The sequence below is a fragment of the Lepidochelys olivacea genome (assembly GCF_965140295.1).
Source record: "Lepidochelys olivacea isolate rLepOli2 genome assembly, chromosome: 4".
Classification (NCBI taxonomy): domain Eukaryota; kingdom Metazoa; phylum Chordata; order Testudines; family Cheloniidae; genus Lepidochelys; species Lepidochelys olivacea.
Genome location: NC_140414.1, coordinates 29,002,269 through 29,026,594, shown reverse-complemented (window position 1 = coordinate 29,026,594; position 24,326 = coordinate 29,002,269). Strand labels below are relative to the sequence as shown.

Genomic DNA, 24,326 nt, shown 5'->3' with positions numbered 1-24,326 from the left:
AATACAGGTGGCATGAAACAATAAGTTGTGATACCAACAAATATTACTCTCTATATACATGGGCTTTAAACACTGATGTTGGAGAGCTGAGCTTTATCAGCGGAAAATAACTTAAAAAAATCAAAAGCTTGGTACACAAATTTCTTTCAAATCTTCTGCTTTAAAGCCAAAGACTCTCGGAGACTCCTACACTCTGCAAATTATGGATGGATAGATGGTGAACAGAGTAGTCCTCAGAGTGCTTTCTTGGCAACTTGCCACTAGCTGAACAGCATCTGGTGATTAATAACCTTTAATGAACAATAATTCATACAGGATTAAGTAGCCTTAAAACTCCATGGTTTAATGCAGTTGAAATTAGTGTGACCTAATTTTTAAACAAGTCTCTTCAACAAAATCATACCCCTACCCCATTATAGATTTATATTTTGTTTAATAATGGGGCAGCGGGAGGTGTAAGGACATTTCATTTGATTATCCATAATACATCCACCTTTTCACCCTGGAGACCCTTTGTCAAATCCATGCCAGATGTAAGCATTTTAAAAATAAAATTAAAAGAAAAAAAAAATCAATCCAATGAAGGTAAAGTGAATAAGTAAAACGGGTCTGCAAGTCCATTCATTCTTCAATGTACTGAGTATACCCATCAACTCCAGGTAATTACTGATTAGTGTGTTCATAATTCCAGCCTCCAAATTATAAAATGCAAAATAAAAAGAGCAAAAATTATTAAAAACTCTGACAACTTGGGGGAATGAAAACAGGATAGAAAGAATGACCTAAAAATATGGAGCATGAAAAGGATTATTTTAATATCAGTGTCCTAAATGGATTATCTTCACACTTAAAATATCATGCCCAGGAATTTTAGACACCTTTCAAAATTAGGTTAGATAAAAGAAAAAACAGGGCCAAGATGGGAAGGATGGATTTTTGGTTTTCCACCGTAGCGAGGTAAATTCGAATGGCAGGTCAAGATTGAGGTGCACTGGGAGATTTGGCAGATGAAAGCATGTACAGCAGCCCAGGAAAGTGCACTATGCCTAGTTCAAAAGGTGTAGTGCATCACTTTAGTTAAACAAGCACTAAAATCCAGCCATAGTTTTAAAAGGAAAACAGTCAGTGGGTGGTCAAGCCAAATAGCAGCAAACCCACAAACACGGTATCCAATTTATTTTTTAAATTATCTCTATTATGGTAGTCATGGTCTGATACAACATTAGCAATACAGGTTTCAGAGTAGCAGCCGTGTTAGTCTGTATTCACAAAAAGAAAAGGAGGACTTGTGGCACCTTAGAGACTAACCAATTTATTAGAGCATAAGCTTTCGTGAGCTACAGCTCACTTCCTCAGATGCATATCGTGGAAACTGCAGCAGGCTTTATATATACACAGAGAATATGAAACAATACCTATTCCCACCCCACTGTCCTGCTGGTAATAGCTTATCTAAAGTGATTTCCAGCACAAATCCAGGTTTTCTCACCCTCCACCCCCCCACACAAATTCACTCTCCTGCTGGTGATAGCCCATCCAAAGTGACAACTCTTTACACAATGTGCATGACAATCAAGCTGGGCTATTTCCTGCATAAATCCAGGTTCTCACATCCCCCCACCCCCATACACACACAAACTCACTCTCCTGCTGGTAATAGCTCATCCAAACTGACCACTCTTCAAGTTAAAATCCAAGTTAAACCAGAACATTCTGGTTTAACTTGGATTTTAACTTGAAGAGTGGTCAGTTTGGATGAGCTATTACCAGCAGGAGAGTGAGTTTGTGTGTGTATGGGGGTGGGGGGATGTGAGAACCTGGATTTATGCAGGAAATAGCCCAGCTTGATTGTCATGCACATTGTGTAAAGAGTTGTCACTTTGGATGGGCTATCACCAGCAGGAGAGTGAATTTGTGTGGGGGGGTGGAGGGTGAGAAAACCTGGATTTGTGCTGGAAATCACTTTAGATAAGCTATTACCAGCAGGACAGTGGGGTGGGAATAGGTATTGTTTCATATTCTCTGTGTATATATAAAGCCTGCTGCAGTTTCCACGATATGCATCTGAGGAAGTGAGCTGTAGCTCACGAAAGCTTATGCTCTAATAAATTGGTTAGTCTCTAAGGTGCCACAAGTCCTCCTTTTCTATTAGCAATACAATTACACGCTAAAGATTAATAGGCTTGTTTGGACCAACTTAATTACTTCAATTTGATTAGAGAGATTTTCTATTTTAGATCATGTCAGCCTCTTTATAAGGTGATTGGAAATATTTGCACCTCAACATGTAATCTAGAAAAATGCAGGATCTCTTGCTTTAAGAGACATCTTTTACTCGAGTCCCTTAAAGTCAATAACAATACTACCTAGTGATAAGAACAGGTACTGGTAGTTAGAAAGGGTGGATTCTATTCCTTTCTCTGCCATCTTAAGCAAGTCACTTAGAGTAAAACAAAATTATTTGTGCCAAAGTGATTTGGGAGCCTAAATCTCAGAAATTCAATGAGACTTGGCTCCTAAATCATTTTGAAAATGAGACTCAGGCTTACTTTTGGTAATGTTACCCTTTCTACTTTCCACAGTTTCCCTGTGAGTAAAGAGAGGTGGTAATATCAATCTTTATAAAGGGCTTTAAAACCTTCTGATAGAAGTTTAAATTTAAATGATAGTGGTCATCCAGTAATTGTGGATGCTATGCTCTTTGTTCATGCACATACTTTGTTGTTTTTTCCTAATTTCTCTTTCCAGAGACAGCCAAAAAAGATTACTAGACAGGCAACACACAAAAATAGCCCCAAAGCCACAATTCCCTGCTGGTACAAGGAACCACGCCATCTTACTTCAGCTCAGGTAAATGTATATCAAGTAATCTGCATATTTAAGCTACTGCAAGATCCATGATGTATCCATCTCAGAGTGTCAGCATTGCCCTATGAACAATCAAGTTATAACACAACTCTGCTGCAGTTAAAAATGCCCATTTAAAATACATTGAGTTAAATGGAATAAGACATGACACTTTCTTGCCTTCTTATAACAGAACAAAGGGTGAGAAGTGAATTAGGCAATAAACTTGGGCTTTTCTATCTTCCCAACTCTTTAGATTCAGAGTTTTAGTTAGAACAGGCGGATTTAATATTTGTCCAACTATTGATAGCAACCAAAATGCTATGCAGCATAAAGCAAGTTAATGGAATGAAGTAGACTTGGCAAGATTTTGGCAAACAGATTCTTGCTCTTAAGGAATGGACAGATTTTACACACTTTTAAGTGGTAGCAGCTACAATCTCCTGCAAATATGCTATTGAACAACCTCCCCTTTCTCTCACCCCACCCCAGTTCCCCAGTGAAGTTAAGGCTTCCAACAATTTAGCATATTAAGAATTACATTACTGGACTACCCTGAAATCTAAAACCAGTAAGTGCCACTAGTTCAGTTGCTAAGTTCTGTCTTGCTTTTCGACTTAGACATCTGCTAAATAGTACTGCAGCTTTGCCTCTTCCAGTTGATTATCACCTCATCACTGAGGCAGCCCCGCAGCACAGTCCAAATATTTATGTTGGGGACAGATGGGGAGGCTGGGCTGGTGGGGACAGAAGATGGCAGAGTGCTACAAAAGAAATAGCAATACCAGAGAGCAAAATTGCTACTAATGAAACAGAAAAATCATTTAGAAATTGATTTAGAAAGAAGCAGGATGATGTACTTGTATCAGGTGAGGATGGTGAAGTATTTTCCAGTCCATTAGCAGCTATGCAGGATGTTAACATTATCAGGGATAAACATATTTAACAGAGCAGGCCCGGATAACTTGCACTCAAGAGTCCAAAAACAATTGGCCAAACAAAGAGATCTGTCCCACTGATGTTAATTTTTAATAAACCTTGGAATGCCAAGAAAATTCCAGAAGATTGGAAGAGTGCTAATGATGTGCCAATGTTTAAAAAAATTCAAATGGGATAACCTTTGGAACTACAGGCCAGTTAGCGTGACATCAGTCCTGGCAAAATAATGGAAATGCTGATAGAGAATTCAATTTAAAATGATTTCAAAAGACGACGATATTATTGCCAGTCAACATGTTTTATGGAAAATAGGTGTCAAAGAAATCTGATTTAATCTCTGAGATTACAAATTTGGCTGGTAAAGTTAAAGATGTTATATATACTTAGACTAGTCTAAGGCATCTGAGTTACTACCACATCACATTCTGATTAAAAAATTAACAGTCTATAATATCAATAAAGCACACGTTAAATGGATTAAGAGATACCTAACTAACAGATCTCAAGAATATGTCTCTAGGGGAGTTCCACAAGCATCAGTTCTAGATCCAATGCTATTTAAAATTTTTAATCAACATCTGGAAGTAAACATAAAACCACAGCTAATAAGATATACAGAAAACACTCTCACACAATGACCTGGACTGTTTGGTAACCTGGGCTCATTCACATAATATGCTTTTTAACACAGCCAAATGCAAAGTCACACATCTAGGAACAAGAAACGCAAGCCGTACTTAGAGAACGGAAGACAGCTCTGAGAAGAATGTAGTGGACAAGCAACTGAACATGACCTCCCAGTGCAATGCTCTGGCCAAAAGGAGAAATGGGATTCTTGGATGTATAAATAAGGGAGCAGTGAGAAGGAATAGGGAGGTGATTTTACCTCTGTATATGGCACCGGTGAGACCAATACTGGAATACTGTATACCGTATTGGTGTTCACATTCAAGTTCAGGGGCAGGGAGATGAGCCTGTTTTAGAGCATAAACATCCTGACCAGGCTACATCATATTGTGTAAATTGCTCTTGATGTGGTCAGGAATAATCTGCATGGAGATAAATGGAGGGTTGGCAATGGAGGATGCTACACCAGGTCAGAATCTGAACACATCTGTCTGTATCAAAATAATCCAAGAGTCAGAATTTGGGTTTATACAATCTGACATTGTGTTCTTCAGTTTAAAACCAATAAATCAACACACACACACACACACCCCGGAAACTCTGCTCATAACAAATACCACTCAGGCTACAATTCATGTAGTGTTCCAATTTTTTCCTTTAAAAAGGGGGGGGGGGGAAGGGAGGGTATTTTTCATTTTTTGGACATAGTAAGCAGCATGGAAATCTGTAGAAAAATATCTCATGTCTATTCTTATCAGAAAAATATCAAGGTGAATTACCTTTCGATGGTAGCTTCAAGTCCTGTTGCTATAAGGTACTATTTATGGTACAAAAGCTAATTCCAGAAAAACTGATTTGGGATTCTCACAGAAAAATCTCTTAATGCTAGTTTTTTTTACTTCAAAAATTCATTCTAATATTCTTCGGGGACTCATCAAAGGAGACCAGGCATAAGCAAGTGGGATGGTTTGCAAAAGGTTGTATTCCTTCCTTTAGGAGAAGAGTTGGCTATTCTTTCTGGAGGAGTTATGTCTCTGTGATAAAGATGGACACAACCTCTGTATTCCATTTGATCCCTAGCAGCTCTTGCATACAAGTAATCAGGAATAGCTAGAGCTTCATTCCTCCACCCATGGCGGGCCAGAAAGGTTTCCTCCTTTCTTTTCTGAAGCAAACCTTATGACTTTGATAGCTGCAGGCCAGATTACTGCAGTGCCCTCTGTTTCCAGCGACCCCTGAAGGTTATTTAGAAGTGTCATCAAGGGCAAAATCTGGCAACCCACCCTCACCACCTTATACTCGGCTCCATGCTCTGCACTGGTTTTAAATTCACTTCCAATAGCAATCCAAGGCCTTAGTCACAATCATAATGCCATAAATTATCCAAAACCTGGCTAATTTAGAAACTATGACTATGATCTGCTGAGATCAGCTCGGGGTGCTCTTGATGTCAGTCCCTTTGGTTCAACTCCTGGGCGTGCACTGATGGTTTTGCTCACAAAAAGGACTGTGATTGTGTAATTTGTTCCTTCTTCCTGTCAAAGCCCAGCAACAGGACGTATATTCTAAAGCAGAGTTTAGTTTGATTATTTCAGGAATTCCAATGGTGGCAGTAGGGTAACAGCAAAGGCAAACATCAAAATGCAGAAGCCTAATTGCTACATTTGAGGATGTTTTTTCACCTTCTTCTGAAGCATGGAGCACAGATCACTTGCTAGTATCATCTGGGCATATGCCACCTAATCAAATATCTGCCATTGCAGAGGTCTTTGGCCATTGCAGAGGTCTTTGGCCATTGCAGAGGTCTTTGGACCTCAATCTCCCTTGTTCTGTACCTGTGGCGCACACCAGTTTAATCTTCTAAGGACTGAAATGTTTTAGTCTAACCCAAGATATTGGTCTCAACACAGGTGTGACAGGGTGAAATGTAATGGCCTAGGATATACAGAAGGTCAGATAACCTCACGGTCCCTTCTGGCCTTAAATTATATTAGAATGTATTTGTGTACTTTTGGAATTGTGCTGAATATGATTCTGTAATGACAGGCAGACCAGTCACCTCATCACTAGATTTTATTTAGCTGAATAATAGGAATGGTAAATCAAAGTAACAAATTCTCTTCCTGGAGACAGTGTACTTTGAATGGGGCTTAACCTAGCTGGCAAATAGGCTAATAGGAATAAGGCAGACATCTGAAATCCAGCATAGTATTAAATCTGCTAAGGGTGTTTTCATTGTCCAGAAAATGTTTGGTGTTTCCAAAAATATATTCTGTCTATAGCAAAGTTTGTCAGATCTAATTACTCTAAATTACTGAGATTTCTGCCAAAGTAATTCCTCTGCCCTTTAAAACTTTAAGAAATGTCTGTATGACAAACATTGAGGGTATAATTACAGTAATGGTCTTGAAGGAACAGATTATTGATGGACCTTACGGATGACATAGCACATGCTCTTGTAGAAATAAATAAGACATGAGACTTGTCATGCCTGGTGTCTCTGGGGACTTATTTCAAAGCTGTAAAAAGAAACTTATTATTTCATCATTAGTAGATATCCTGTAGGAATTAAATGAAAAATATGTACAACATTTGGTATGCCAGGCATCTATCTCCCTAATCTACTGCTAAATTATTCAACTGCACTCATCAATTTTCTATTTATATCCATTATAACATGTAATTATTGATTAATTAAGCTCATTGTTAGTTTGAAGAAGTACCCCAAATGTCAAAAGCTTATCTGAACTATCTAAACCAGCCAGATCTTCAATTCTGGGAGGAAATTTCATCATCCTCTCACATGCTATTTTGGCAATTTTATAAACTGGCCCTGTTCAGAACTAGGAGGCACAGAGATTTACAAAAGGAGATGGGGGGGGGGGGAGGGAAGAGTGAGAATAATCATCTTTGGTGAAAGTCAAATGAAAAATTAGGGTTATATGTTGTGTCTATTTACTTAACTGATTCACCTCTAGTCTGAAGGTACCAAAAGAGAGAGGGTGGGAAAAAAAAGAAGTAGATTTGCTCTACAGGTCCCTTTACAAATCAAGCCCCGCCCCAAATGAGATGACAAAATGCATACCATGTGTAGAACATTGTGCTGATCTTTATGATAAAACAATCCCCCTTGCTTGCACGCAATAATCAACAATGAAATAGTTAATGCTAACATTGGAAATCAACATAATTAGGTTTCAGATTCAGCACACCATTTACATGAATAAAAGCAATTCACATCTCTCTGTCTCAGAGCTATCGTTTATGCTTTCTGCAAACATTATGGCATCAGTTTTTACTCAATTCCATTTTCAACTTTCTTTTTGGAACGATAAGGACTAGAGATTTACACTGAGATTTTCAGAGCTGCTCAAGGGATTTAGGTGCCCAGTCCCTCTTTAAAAAAAAAAAGTATCAATGAAGCCATTCTCATCCAGTCTTTCGCCTCATTGCTGAGCCCATTGGCAAGGATTCCAACTACATCTCCAAGTGAACCGGATTTATCATTTAGCAGGAAATTCCATTAATTTCAAAATATTCCTTTCTGAAATAGAACAAACCCCCAAAAGTTACAGAATTTCCTGTTGAATTTCCAAAAATATTTAGTTTTGGGTTGAAATGTTTCATTTTCATAAAAACGTGAACATGTGGTCGTGATTGACCTTTACGAATATATGTTTGATATATAAACAATAAATTTTGTTTCCAAAAGATAAACTATTCTGAAAATGTCAAAAAAGGGAAGTTTGACAACTAAATATTTCTTTAAAACAAAACGCCCCCATCAAAACCAACACATTTTTCAAACGTTTATAATTTGAACGAAATCCATATTTAGTCAAAATATGTTTTGGTGAAAAAATTCCAGCCAACTCTATTGGTAACTGAGTTACTTACTCTATCTGCTAATAGGGATGATGTTATTTCCTTCCTTTTATAAAGTACATTTGGGTTCTACTGATAAAAAATACTATGTAACTGTTATATATTATTATAGGAATTATTTCTTGTGTTGTATATACCTATTCACCAGAAGCTGGACTGATTTGCTCTTTCTTAACCTTATGCCTCTGCCCATATAATTTCAGCTATGATTATTAAGAACTGGCAGGGAACAGAGTTGTCTCACAAAAATTAAGAAACTATTTTATAGTGGTAACAGGATTGGTATCCTACCTGCATTTATGCTATAGCAAAGAATGATTTATAACCACTTTTACTGTGTCACAGTCAATTAACACCTGCATGCTTGTTCACTCCACACTAATATATTCCAGAGGATAAATAAACCACCTTGAATTTTGCATTTTCCCTTAACATCCCAGAACTCAAACAAGCCTGACATTGTGCATATTTGGAAAGGCACTCCCAAACTTAACAACCTTGTGTGTCTTTTTTAATGAGCAGCTTTCTTTACTAGGTTGTTACACTTCACTGGCACAGGTTACCTTGACAAGAAATAATTTCTGACAACATAAAATGGATTATATCCAATCACATTTTATACCTCCATTTGCTTGGTTTTAACACCTTTCTTAAGAAATCCTATATTTAATCAAGTAACTTTGGGCATTCCTTACTAAAATGTTCTAAAGCTGTACAATGAGGCCAAATTTACAACCAATGAGATCTCATATAAAAGGCTTGATGTAAACCGATATGGCATTTGGATTAAGATTGCGCACCTACAACTTTTGTTTATTAAGTTTCTGAAAGGCTGGAGCTTCCCAAGTCTCCTCAGGCTAAGCAGCTTCAAAACACATTTTACTCAACATTAGCTCACCGAGGCCTCATGCAGCAAAAACAAAATTTGCTAAAAATGACCTGAAGACAAAAAAAAAAAAAAGAAAAAAAAGGCAGCAACACTCCAGTGCCATACATCTACTACAGAACTAAGTTTTCTTTCACCAGCTAATATTAATATTTCAATATTTTAACCTTTTATAAATCTATATAGAGAGAGGTCTCTTGAGTTTCTGATTGAATCTGTATTCCACACTTACATATGTAAACATCTGAGGCCGAACTTGGACATCATCTACTCCCACTGAATAGTACCTCATTCCATTAGTTATCCCATTCAAGCTAATGGAAGCACTCATGGAGCAAGGTGCTACTCTTGTTCATGTTGAATATCAAAATTTGGCCCTGATACTCTAATTTGAAGAGGATGTGCTAATTTTCAGAGGCAACGTCAATAGAAGTTTTGAGCACTCAGTACCACAAATGCAGATTTTTTTACTGAGCTGGCAAAAGAGACGGCCATTATGGTCTGCATGTGCTCGGTTTTGGACTATGCAAACAAGCAGTTAACAAGAATGGCCAGAACAGATAAAAGGAAGTGATACGCTTTAGTGTGGACCCCCTTTCATGGAACACTCAAGGAAATTCTCTAGTAGTAGCTTGTGATTGAGAAATGGATGAAACATTCACAGTGACAGACGAAACTTGAAATCTGAGTTGTGCATTTCATTATGAACTCAAATGTGAACTCATTTTGTCAAAAATATCTCAAAGTTCCACAAAGTTTTTGCTCTAAAACGAGCCCCTTCTCCAATGACAACAAACAACCTATTTCAAAAGTGAGGAATGAGCACACTGAGTGAATGGTAGCTTCACAAGTTCACATTTTCTATGTGAAGAGAGCTGTTTAAGCTTGCATAATAAATAAAAGGTTTGAAGAGCATGCAAAACTACCTGAAAGGAAAGAATCAAAATGCATGTGTGAAATGTCATGACAAGTTCACTATCAGCATCACCAAAACATCAACAAGACAAAAGAATGACTCAGTATATGAGAGGTGGTAGAAAAACATTCTGCATCCATCCATCTTGTGGAGCAGGGGGTGTTTTTCATGAAAGTTTGGATTCTGGTTCCTGTGAAGCCAGCCAGCTCTGCAGCAGACTGAACTTTGGAGGGGAAAACCTATTTTATTAGATAGGAAGGGTTACTATTACTAAGTGTAGGGCCTAGCACGTTTCATGATTTTGTTTTGTATTGTAATGAGTTCTTTTCACCAAATATTTTTAGTAGTACCTCCGTTCTTCCTGTTTTATCACAAGTGCTGAGTGGTATACAGCAGAGATGATTTAAGGTAAAACCGGTAAACTGGGATACACTGCTCCTTTGTGGCACCTTAGAGACTAACCAATTTATTTGAGCATAAGCTTTCGTGAGCTACAGTGAGCTGTAGCTCACGAAAGCTTATGCTCAAATAAATTGGTTAGTCTCTAAGGTGCCACAAGTCCTCCTTTTCTTTTTGCGAATACAGACTAACATGGCTGCTCCTTTGGGGGCCGAGTATCTGGGATTTTTGCGAATGGCAAGTCTCAGGGCTGGATATCACAGGGGAGTGGTTCAAAGGGACTCGGACGAGGAAGCAACTACTGTTAACCTGAAAGGTGAAGCACGGGGCAGGGGAGACATAGCCCAGAGGAAAGTGCTTGAGTGGCTGAGAGCGTGGTGGTGTTAGGGAGCTAACACAAGCACCACCACAGGCAAGACTCTCTTGCTAGACCGCTTATTCTGTGGTAACATCCACCAACGGGGTACTCAGAATATGAACCGTTGCAGAAAATGGTTGGAGTTTGAAGTTGGTGATGAAATCAAGGGTGCTTTGTACCTTCATATAGCTTCAAGTAGCATGACAAGTTTAACAGCATTTTTAAGAGAACTGGGTGGCTGAATAAGTGCTGTAACTTTCTGGAGACAAGTCCATGGCATTACTTTGGACACCTGAGCTTCTAGTACTTTCCATTCATATAACGATATTGTTCCAGTACATTGTGCTACTTGCCAAAGTGACTTAAAAAGGGCTTCAGGGGAGAAGGGGTGACCAATTCCATTTGTAAAAGCCTCGCTACTTGACTTATTGTACAAATGGGTTTACCTACAGGATCTCCTTATCAATGTTATCTCAAACCATTCTGTTGCAGTCTAATGCATCATGACTTGTCAAAATATTGTTGATGGCATTCTGTCTTACGTTGAAGGTCCACTAACTTATTTAAACCATGTCTTATTGACCCAAAGGCTCCTCTGGCAGGAGTTTTAAGTGTTATTTTGCTTGAAATATGATCGCTTATTCTTTTCTGTGACACAAGGCTTAATAAATCCTTAAAAATGTATTTGTAGACTCGCATTGCTGACAGTCAAAGAATTGGATTATATATAAAATCACAGGAAGATGTTTCTGAAGGTCTTCATAAAATATAGAAACAGCAGCAAAAAAGAAAAAAAATGTTTGTCACCTCCAAGGCTTTCCAGAAAATAAAGATGTTAGAAGCAAACAACTTTTAACAAAGAACTTCAAGAAAGTCAACAAATATTGACAAAATAGAAATTATTTTTCAATACTGGAACTTGAATCTGACGACTATTTATGTATTTTCCAACAGAAATTGGTGCCTGGCTTATGAAATTAGCTCCACTTCCTTATATTCCAAGAAACCCTTTAAAGTGAAAACATTGTCTGAGTTGTATTTCTGAGCTTGTTACCAGCATAAATATGGTTTGCTATCTTTTCTAATCATGTCCTAAAACTGTGTCTATCATAATTCATGACTGTGTAGAAGTGTGAAAATCTAGCGTGTACACACACTTCTGTAACATGATTTTGCTGACAATAAGTGACACAATAAGAGACAAGAGAATTATTTAGGGGTGTATTAATGTACCATTAGTTTTTTAATGAGTGGATGGCATATCACTACCAGCCAAAAAATGTTTTAAAAGCAATCGCTTCTCTGGATGTCTAGGGACTTTTAAAATGCTAATTGTCCAAATAATGAAAGTTATGAAAATGTTACCATTTAGCATATTACAGAATTGCTATAAATCAATATAATGCCGTATACAATCTTTCTAATTCCTACTGATACAATTTGTCTCTGAGAAAGGAGGTTTTTACATGTGCCACAACAAAAGATACAAACAGAAAGATAAGATGATAGTGTTCAAAGATCTACTGCCCTATTTGTGAATTAATATGGTAAAGGCCCCAGTTCAGCAAAGCACTTGAACATGGTCTCTACTTTAAAGTAGTCTTTACGTTGACATCAAAAATCAGTCAGTCATGTTTAGCATAAGCATGTTTCTGGGTGCTTTGGAGAATACAAATGGACTTCAGTATGTGTGCTGTTTTGTTGAATCGACACCTGAAAGTCCATTCTCTTCTAAATTTCAGGCCATCAGTGGTGATGTTCTACCACACTAAGGTAAAGAAGGTATTAATTGTTCTTGTGCTGTATCAAGTGTATTTAGGGCTAAGTTCTGTCCTCTGATAGGAACTGAGGTTGTCTAACAATGGATATTGTACACACAAGTATAGAATCTGGCTCGGCACTCGGTAGAACCTAATGTCCTAGATGCAATTACAAAAGAATATAGGATGAAGACTATGATAAAGGAGGGGCAGAAAATTTTGGGGGAAAAAAAAAGACAGCCAAGTGTCAACTGGCCTCTTCCTAGTCTATAGACATTTGCTTCCTTCTTGCCTCTCTCTCATTTCAGTGTATTTTGTTAAGACTACCTTACTAAAACATTGAAAACCACTACACTAATCAGTGTGCATTCATCTATATTATTCATTAAAAAGTTTAAACTGTAAATGCTGTCAAGCAGAATCACATGTAAATGAAAATCATATGACCACGTGTGTGTTTAATGTATTTCACTGCTTACTATAGTTACCCTTGGCTGGTGACTAGTGAAGAATTTAGTCTTGCTGTGACAGGAAATGGTAAGGTAAAAATTACTTTCCATGGTACCTCAGCCATCCAAGTTACGTTATATTGGAGCCCTCCTGTAGTTACATAAAAGGTTCAGTAAATGGCTTCACGTGTCGGTAGAAACTCTGCAGGTGCTCTCAAGGACTAACCCTGATTTAGGGTCAATGTATTCTCTTCTCTGTTCCTGTGGAACACTGTTTAGACACCTCCCCTATTTCGTACACCTCCATAGCAAAGAAGCTATGGAGCCGTCAACTCCTTCCTGACACACATAATTGTAAGATAAGGTCCAAGAGCTTTGACTGAGAATATGTAATGAGTTTACATGCAGTACTCTAAAGCAGGAGAAAAAGGTTTAAATAGGCATTAAGCCAGGTGCCAGTACATATTCTAAATATAGGTCTACACTACAGCACAGGCAGATGTGCTTGAGCTAGCATGCTAAAAATAGTGTGCTCACAGCAGCACTGGCGAGCTGCCCGAGCATGGATTCAGGGGCTGGATGGAATTGTACTCGGGGGGCTAATCCAAGCAGCCACCCATACTCCTGCTCTGGAAAATACAACTCCCAGCTGCAGTGTAAGGTCTTGAGTCAGGAGAAAGCCTTTCAGCATATAATTAAGTCCCTCTCATGTATGCTGGTGCCCTTATCCAATTATATAAAGATCCAAATAAATAAACGGTCTCGTGACAGATTCTGCAGACATTTTGTGGCTATTCACAAAGTCAAGGGGACTTAAGCACATGCTCTAAAGTTAAGCATATGCTTATTTGTGCTCCTGAATCGATGTCTTCATGGGAAAAAGCCTTAAAATATTTAACATAAATTTTAAAAAATTAGTAAGAGTCACATTTGTCCTCTACTGACTAGACAAGAAGCTCTGATAGCATAAATACATGTATTTTAGATCCAGTGTTCTGCAATTTTGGTATCCACCTACAGGCATCTGCTTAGTGATTCAAGGGTATACGAAGTAGTTAAATTAGTTGCCAAAAATGGACATAACTGGTACAATTTGTATCACACTGTAAACTGCTGGAGGAGATTACAGAGATTGGCTTACATTACCTATTTAGAAGGAAGTGGATTGACAATTTGCTTCAAATGTGTCCCTGGTCCAGACCAAGCTCCAAGTAAACTATGCACAAATCATACTTGCAACTTCTGGCATACAGTACCTATCATAACTCCCTCTGTGTTCCACTCAGGAGCCTTAACCAACCATGCTATTGGTCAGTCTTCCACAATGCTATTTTCGACTACAAAACCAAAATTTCAAAATGATTATTTTATTTCTTTGAGGAAAACAGATTTAAAATGGTGTCGTAATCATAAAGGCTAAAGTCACACTGACACCAGCGGTAGAATTTACATTGGACTTTTATAGAAGAAATTTCTTAAAAAATTAAATGTGAAAGGTTGGGAACTTCTAATATATTAGTATTTTAATAAAACACTGACTCCTTTCCAAATATGTCCTTGCAACAGCTCTTTGGAACAAGTAAGTTTTTGAAATAATTTCAATTTATGAAATAATTCTCTAGTATGGTATAGTATACGAGGACAGTTTAATAGGGAACATGGCTAAAATACAATTAATTTCCACAGCTAAGGGAATGACATTCATAATTCACAACAGGCTTAATCTCCAGAGAATTATGGCTAAATTCTTCATTAGCAAAACTAACCTGTATAGCATAGCATTATTGTACTCTATGACATATACACTGGTCTTGTGTGTGTGTGTGTGTGTGTGTATTATAAAATTATGGTTTATGTTGGCATTACAGTAGTGTCTCAGGGCCCCAAACAGAGATCAGCACACCAGTGTGGTAGGCATCTCACAAACCTAAATTGTCAGGTATATTTACAAAGGCCAATGACTTTCCCCAAAATAAAGATAACTTCATATGAACCAACTCCCATCAACAATATTACTTTGATCCAACAGGTTCCAACCTGGTGGGAATACCTCCAAACACCAGGGTATGATCATTGAACACATTGCCTAATCAGTTGGTAGCTGCCATGAGGGTGGTGCAAACTATTATGTTCTTAGGCCTGTCTATGAATATACATCACTGGTTGGCTGTTGATTGACAGTTATGATTGACCTCTAATTTCTACGGAGAGTACTTTAGGGAAAAAAAACAAACCCAAACCATCTGGTTGGAGTGCTTAGTTATTTAAAGGAGAAAACCTTGGGGGAAACTCCTGGAGTGCTGGCTAAATTTGCATCTACTAAATCTCTAGATTTATGTTTGCTAAGGTACCCAAAAGCTTTCTGTCATGGATGCCTTAAATCTTTAAATATTGTCATATTTATGTATGTCTCAATTTGCATAGCACTCTTAAAACTATTACCAATATGTAATAGTATATTCAACAGCACCATGTAATATGTGAAAATATTTCTTGAGCACTTGTGAAGTGTAAATGGAATAGTGAAGATTATAAAGCCAGAGTTGATCTGGGTTCAGAAAAGTTTGGTCACTGCAGCACATAAAAGTTGCTTGCAGGAGAATCTGTATTTCTAAAGGCACTCGAAGATGCTCTCTGCACTCCAGTTTAGAAGACCATCACAGTTGTTTTTTAAAAAAATCCTGATTTCAACAGCTTTTGTTTTGAACCATCGTCCAGAAACACTTAGCTGAAGTCTATTGCAGAGGCTAATAGCCTGTCTCATACAGATACATTTGAAAAGTAAGGTGGCCATTTGGGGAAGGAAACGCTGTCAGGTCTATAAAAATTGCTGCCCACTATTTGGAGGTGAGGCGCAAGGGGATGAGGGGCTAGTTTCAAACATTGCCATAAAAATTAATGCTGAGCTAAATTTTAGACATTTTAAACAAAATCCCATTGACTATTTCCAAGTTATGGATAAGTAAGGGCAAGATTAAATTGCAAAAATGTAGAGTGGCTGCATTAAAGCAAGCTTACAATTGTTGACATTTTTGTGATGTTTCCCCAATGCTAGCACTTCTAGCTCCTTTGAAGAGCTACATCACTTCAGCATTGTGATAGAGTGCAATTATTGTGGCAGAACGCAATTGTCCCTCTATTTCTTTCTTCATTTCCTGGCCTCTTGAGAGAAAGACATCGTCCCCAAGAAGAAGGGGCCTCAGGAATAATTAGTATTGTTTCCCAGGTTGTTGCATGCTCTTCAGATCGGAGCAAAGAGATGCAACAGTGAATTACCTAAACTATTCATTTGGACTGCGTCTGCTCCATGTGAATATCCACACAATGATAACTAAAGACCCCAAAGTCATGTTTTAACATGTTTGGTTATGCACTGAGGAGTCTCTTTTGTTGGTCCAAAGTCCCGGTGAACTGTTTAGAAAGAATGTTCCAGGGATATGACCCCCAGCAGCACCAACAGCCTTCTGACAAGATTTTCAGGCCAGGTATTTTATCCTGAGTCTCACAATATTTGACTTTTCTTGAAGCCCCAGCTCTTGGAGTCCTCTGAGTATGTGAGAATCTCAACTTTAATTTGAGAAACAAAAGTTTCTAGCTTTCATCAGTGGAGAAAAATTGAAAACATGAACAAGGCTCATAAGACAAATAAAAAGCAACCAAAATATAATTTATCTTTGAAGATCTCATGGTTTTGGGGGGGGGGGGCTAACTCATGAATTGTGAATTGCTGGAGTTTGCAATACTGAAACCAAGAGAGAGACTGGGGGTAGCATTATGGTCACACCAGCTGAAATTTGGACTGGGGAAGAAATGCCAGCCTACTTCCCCTTATACTTGTAGCCAGACACACCAGCGCCCTGCACCCCCCCATTTGCTCTTTCGAGTGCAGTCTGCACAGTTTCCCATTATGCTGTTACAAAGCCACAAGCAGCAGAAGCTCCCCAATGATGTCAGATGCTTGCTTAAAGCTGCATTGCTCTATATTACCAATTGTATCATGCAATTAATGTAAGGAATGAGTGAGATAGTGACAGCCATTAACAGAACAAAGAAGCAAATATCGCCTTTTACGGCACCATGGTATTGTCTTGGTGAAGGTATAAATCTCAAGACGGGCGGCGAGGTGGGGTACGAACAAGGAAATGTAACAGCATGCTAAACTCGGGACTGGACCAAGAGTAGTAGAGCCCTCCCGTGGATTGGAAGGGACTTCAGGGACTGTCATCACCTAGTGGTCGATCTCCAGGCAACTGTCACCTGATCACCCTCAGCCACCTGTGAAATCAAAACCAGCACCTGTGTCTGCAGCCTGCCAGCATAAATGGGTTGTGTGAGAGAGTATAATTGCGTAAGTAAGGGATGAAAATAAATCAACCCTCAGTGCTGCTCTAGTTCGACCTTTGTTTGTGGTTATTTCTTGGCTGATTGTCAGGACAGGCAACAACATTATGCCTATATGACATGGTGTAAGTAATCCAAGACAGAATTTAGCTCATAGTTCCTGAAGTATTACTGCAAATCTCACACATCACCAGCAATTGCAAATATTTCCATTAGCATCTGCCTTTGGAAAAGGGCAGTCTTTGTTTTGTTTTTTCAATTCAAATGCTTTTTTCCTCTCAAGCTCTACTATGTTTTAAAATTCTGCACAGAAAGTGGATTTTTTCTTCAACATTAACCCATCATTTTGCAGCAAAATACTGTTTTTGGTAATAGAAGTAAGCAAACCTGGAACGAAATTGAAGGGCAATGAAAAAATGCAATCTCATAAAAGGTTTGAACTCAAACTGAACATGCACCAGATAATAAACAGCACTAGCAAAGCTGAGAAGTTTGAGCTCCCAATGCAACTGACAGGAGAGTTAGCAGTGGATTTAATCAGAGAAACACAGAAGAAACAATCTTATCACATTCCATCTAGCCCCAAAATGCCAGAGCAGATGTATCCATCAGGTCATAATTTCTGACCATAACACTTCCTAGAATGAAAACCTGTATGTGACCTTCACATATATTGCTGCTCTACAAACCTCTGCTACTCTACAGCAGAAATGCATTTAGTTCTGACTCAATACCTTATTTACTGACCACAAGCAGCTTTCAAAAAACATTATGAAGGCTTGAGTTGGTGTCTGTATTTATATTCCTGTGACTAACCTGGACAATTTTTAATTTTCAAAATCCATATGGATAGGGTTTTAATATCACTAATGTTTCTCAAACAGGATTTCAAACATCCTAAATCAAACCTGCTAGCGACGCATCAGTTGTTATACAGCCTACAGAAGGAATAGCCTATACACTCCTATACAATAGCCTATACGCTCTGTGGCAAGACGGACGATTTTAGTCTGGTGGGTCCTGCGCTTTTCTTGGCGGGGAGCTAAGATGCCCCCCTTTTGCCCCTGCTCTTGGGTGCTGAGGACCCCACTACTAGCCCCAGAAGGTGGTGGGGGAGGGGTCTGGGTTTGCTCCTTGCTCTGAGACCCAGCCCCTCTCAACCCCTGTGGGTTTCTTACCCTTGTCCCCCTTAGGTGGGGTTACCCTCGGTCCTTAGATGCTGGGGGGAAGGGAATCTCCCGGTCCTGCTGGGGCAGGGTCTCCCTTACTTCAGTTCTCAGGTCTTCCAAATCTCTCAACGCCCCTCCAAGCTCCAGTCCTTCCTCCTCCTCCATCTGCCTGACACAGGGGGGTTTATTAGGTTCCTAACAGGGCCTTAATTGACTGCAGGTGCTCCAATTAACCTGCAGCCACCTTCCCTAGTCTACAGGGAACCATGCCTTAATTAGCCTTGAGCTTATATATCTAGCACTGTCCCACTGCTCCCTGGCCCTCCCGTATTACAACTCCTATACCATTTTACAAAAGAAGCCTAAATAAAAGAATACAATCTTATTTAAAAAAGCTTGCAATTTACCACTATGTACAGGTTTTTTTAGCAAGTCACTGTGATACAAAATGTTATGTAAGTAAAATGTGTAGGTAGCACATTATTATATCATATGAAAATATAACTTCAATTTAAATCCATCCTAACCTACCAGATATATTCAAGTATACTACTTTGACATTCACTGTGGGCCTGATTTTGCTACTCTTATTCAGTGGGTCTAGTTATGGGGCAATGTGCTACCTGAATGTGTCTAAAGTGTGTACGAGTGAAGCATTGAGACCTACGGACTTGGCTCAAATGCAGGGAAGATAATCGGAGCTTCTCCACAATCGTCAGCAGGCTTCTCACCCTTAGATGGTATTAAACTTGGAGAGCATGAGAGAGTGGAAAAAGATTAGAATTAGAGGATATAAGAAAAGGTGAATTTCATCTGGCTGGTTCCTCACACTATTCACTGTCTGTCTAGAATGCATAGTTACAAGTGAGGATCTGGAAGAAATGTTCAGGTTAATAAAAACTGGGAAAACTCTGTACATTCATATTTATGTTTGAGCTGGAACTTCTGGAAGGAGTTTTGGATTCTTTTTTTTAATGGCACTAGAGATTCAAAGTGCTAGAGCTGGAGCTCTGAGTGGTTTGGACTTCACAGGTTTTTGAAGTGGGGCCTGCTAAGCCTGGCAGTTGAGACACCCAACCAGCTGTTAATGACATCTCAATGAACCCAAATGCCTGCAGAACCTGTGCAGTGACTGCTACGGGGGAAATGGCCATACGGACACTGCAGAAACTGTGCTGCTCGGGGAAATGGGACAAGCACGACGACTCAGCAGATAGAGACTGCCGAAAAATATGAATGCCTTCCTGTGAAACAACGTGTGGTTTGGGGAACATTTTCATCACAAACCGGGACCACACACCAAACACACACAGAATTTTCTTTGAAAATGTTTATTTTGGGAGAACCAACATGAAATTTTTCATTTTCCTGGATGCCTGCCAGGAAAGCTCTTCTCATTTTTACTTGTCAAATTGCCAAAAGCCTTTCAAGCCCGGCTGCCCAAGAGTGAGCTATTTGGGCATCCCGAGAGATCTTCTGATGAAGAATGCCAACCTCCTCCATTCTTTCTGCAGGTGGGGAAGCTTGTAGGCAATAATTCCTGAATCTCCCCTGGAATAACAAGGAGGAGTCTCCAGAAGTGGAGATGACAGAAGTTTCCCTAAATGGGAATAAACTTAAGTTCCACAAATATGATTCAGGGAAAACGTATAAAAAACAAAGGAGATAGAGTAACTATTAGTGATGAGCCTAATCAGTAAGAAGCCAGGTGTGGAGGAAGATACTGAATACCAACAGCATCATCAACAGAACAGTGTGAAATTGCCATTGTCTCTCTATCGATGACACCCAAGCTAAGAACCCAGATAAGTTTGTACGCTCTTGTACATTGCACACTTGAGTGAATGACACTGTTGTAGTCATGAAGAAAGGAGGGGAGAGGTAACTCAAGGAGGGAAAAATCTGGGAGCTTTTTGAAGGATTAGAGCCCTAGAATAGAAAAAAAAAAACCAACAGGGAAAGAGCATTCTAAGCAAGCAAAAGACAGGAAATTAAAAGCACAGCAGAGATGGATTCCTGAAAGGCAAGAATATGAATTCATTTACTTGTTCTTTGAGCAAGTGACCAATTGAGGAAAAAAATCCATTTTTAAAAATTTTAGAACCTTGTTGGTTTTCAGAAAATTTCACTCTTTAGTGTACTTTAGAACTCAGCTCCTTTTAAAGTCCTACCCTACCCCTAGTGCAAATACAATGAAGAAATATCACAGTCTCACAGGAAGGGAACTTATTTATACCAACAGCAATCTGGTGTCTTAATTCATTGTGTTTGACAATGCTTAAAATGTGAGATTTTCATCACGAGAGGACTGGAGATCTATATTCTCTTGCCTTGTTGCTACACAGATAATAATCGGTGTGGTGCTTTCCCTTATAGCACCACAGCATAAAAGGTCATATCCATTATTCTTTCTGGCCTCCTCATGAACACAACATGCTTCAGCAACCATAACCAAGGAAAGATGATAATCTTAGTTTACTACTGTCTGTAAAATAGAAATTCTGTGAAGCTTGTATAAAATAGGCAAAGGATAACAATGTACCAGCGTTGTGTTTCTCAGAACTGTATATCCAGAACAAACATTATTATGACACACTTACAGATGTTTAGTTAGACTGAAGTTTGAATAAGCATTCCTATCTTGATAGTTTTACATACGGCATTTCAATCTCACTGTGGGACTGCCCGCACTGAGATGATCCATTATCGCTGTTGTGTCTCTCCATTAGAATTTACATCAAAGGGAGAACCTTTCCTTCATTTTAATAAAATCAATGTCATTTCATATTTCAGTGATTTATAATAAATGTGTATTGTATCTGAGGTCACCTCCATTGGTAGAAGGCAACTCACTCACAGTTCATCTGGGATAAAACCACTCAGCTTTGCAGTGCAGTGATATCAGAACTGTTAATAAGACACCCTAAGATACAAATGTAAGGAGTCTCAGGACACCATAATAATATAAAAGAGCATATTCAAAGGATGACTATTTCATACAGTACAAATGTAGAGTCTGAAATAAATAAGCTTTGTCTATAAAGCTACATATAAAACATCTGAGGGCTGACGTGCACATTAGTTATGAGTTCGCAGAGTTACACACAACCATTAACCAACCCCCCATCCCCCCATTCTCCTTCCCCTCAGTTACTGCACCCCAAGAAACAAAATATGGGCAGTTTAAGTCCAACAATTATAGATAACTTAGGCTCTGTTAGCAGAATGGACCTTTCTGTTTGGCTGCTTCCAATCACAGGTTTACAGAAAATAGGTTTCTGATTAGCAAATGTTTTGAGCATGATCTCAGTGTTATAGACATTTTCCCACCCACATGATTACTTAAAGATTATTTCATTTCAGTTCACATCTACTCCACTCAGATTTCAAATTTTAAAAAAGAGACATCTTCCAAGAGTGAAGAACACAATTGCTGTACAAAAGTGAGCAATTCAGCATCAGACCATAAGTAATTAACTGTTTATTTTGACACACACAACTTTTAGGCATTCATGCTTTCTTTTTTCTTTATGTAAGAGTTTATTAAGCTCTTCAACAGTCACAGAGCTTAAAAAAATATTTCCATGAAATCTGTCATCCTGATTTTATGGTTGATGGTGTTTATTGTCAGATATAAGTAAGCATCATCAACTAGTTGTATCCATCCTGAACCTATGACAGCACCATTCACATGCTGACAATGCAAATACAACAGTGACCTGAAAAAAGCTGTCTCCCTCACACTAAGCTGAATTTTGAATGCACCTGTCATAAATATAAAGGGAAGGGTAAACCCCTTTAAAATCCCTCCTGGCCAGAGGAAAAATCCTCTCACCTGTAAAGGGTTAAGAAGCTAAAGGTAACCTCACTGGCACCTGACCAAAATGACCAATGAGGAGACAAGATACTTTCAAAAGCTGGGAGGAGGGAGAGAAACAAAGGGTCTGGGTCTGTCGGTATGCTGCATTTGCAGGGGATAGACCAGGAATGGAGTCTTAGAACTTTAGTAAGTAATCTAGGTATGTGTTAGATTATGATTTCTTTAAATGGCTGAGAAAAGAATTGTTCTGAATAGAATGACTATTTCTGTCTGTGTGTCTTTTTTGTAACTTAAGGTTTTGCCTAGAGGGATTCTCTATGTTTTGAATCTAATTACCCTGTAAGATATCTACCATCCTGATTTTACAGAGGTGATTCTTTTTACTTCTATTAAAAGTCTTCTTGTAAGAAAACTGAATGCTTTTTCATTGTTCTAAGATCCAAGGATTTGGGTCTGTGGTCACCTATGCAAATTGGTGAAGATTTTTATCAAACCTTCCCCAGGAAGTTGGGTGCAAGAGTTGGGAGGATTGGGGGGGGAAGACGTGTCCAAATTACGTTTCCTCAGGAACCCAGATAAAGTTTGGTGGTGGCAGTGGAAGTTCAGGGGCAAAAGGGTAAAATAGTTTGTATCTTGGGGAAGTTTTAACCTAAGCTAGTAAAAGTAAGCTTAGGAGGTTTTCATGCAGGTCCCCACATCTGTACCCTAGAGTTCAGAGTGGCGGAGGAACCTTGACAGCACCTATCTTAATCCACACTATTTTCAAAATATAATAGCTCAGCCCTGTTCAAAGCATTACATCCTTATACTGCTACCCACATGGGTTCTGACCACTCCCCGCAAAGTGTAGTAAAATGCTCAATTGCTGAATTTTAGTGAGGTTACCAGTGAAAAACACCAGGTAGTACCAGTAATCTTTTACTGACACGATCTTGAATTTACCCATTGAAGTCAATGGGAGTTTTGCCACTAATTTTAACAGAAGCAGTACCAGTAGTGGATTAATTGTTGGCAAATTAACTACTGTACATGGCAAATTCCACATAGTTACTATGTAGTAACACAGGAAGTTACAAGAATATAGAAAAACATACATTCATTTATGTCTTCCAAACAAAAAAAATGTTGTAAATTACATTTATACTTGTACTGATAAATTGTATTTTTCCTAGCATATGCAGTAATGTAAATATAATATGCAGTAAGGGTACGTTTACTAAATAAACACTTTTTTGAATTATATAATTAAGAGAGTCTGTCTACAATAAACATATGCTCTGCATTTCAAGAATGAGTTATTTCTTATGTCAGAGCAAGAAACAAGATAAATGCTCATGAAATTTAAGTTTACAGTTAGAAGATCTTCACATAGCTGCCTTATCAGCCAACATTTTCATTCACACCAATGATTTATTAATCCTGTTCCAAAAGACTTGAAAATATTAAATTATGGTACCAACTATTTGTGTCATCTTAGCCTACTAGCAACACCCTCATCTTTTATTTAAGCATATGAGACCAATAGAGAATGGCTATATTTCAGACAGGTTACTTTCTTGACTTGAAGGTTATCTCCAAATCCTTGTATAAAATAGGTAACTTTAGTCTGTAAAGCCTCAAGAGGTTGTCCTCAAAACAACTTATGTTTTTGTTTCTGAGTAGGTAAAAGTAGTTAAGTGAAATAAAATCAACGGGCAGTATTAAGAGGTCATGAAAAAAAGCGCTTCTGTTTGGTTGTACACTAAAATCATCTAGCACAATTCAAGAGGAGATACGTAAGACAGACTATGCTAAACTCCTCTCTACCTTCTCTCCAAGAAATCTTGCTAACAAAACATGACTCAAACCAAGATTTGCTGCTTCATATCACAGTAAGTTTTTCATATTCCATATTCAGTTATTTTCCAGAACAAACCATATCAGTATTATT

General features: G+C 38.5%; 1 protein-coding gene across 1 annotated transcript in view; it reads right to left on the bottom strand.

Moving 5' to 3' along the window:
* The window catches only part of GRID2 (glutamate ionotropic receptor delta type subunit 2), a 1,048,711-nt gene that overhangs the window by 842,808 nt on the left and 181,577 nt on the right, over nt 1–24,326 (bottom strand). The window lies entirely within an intron of this gene.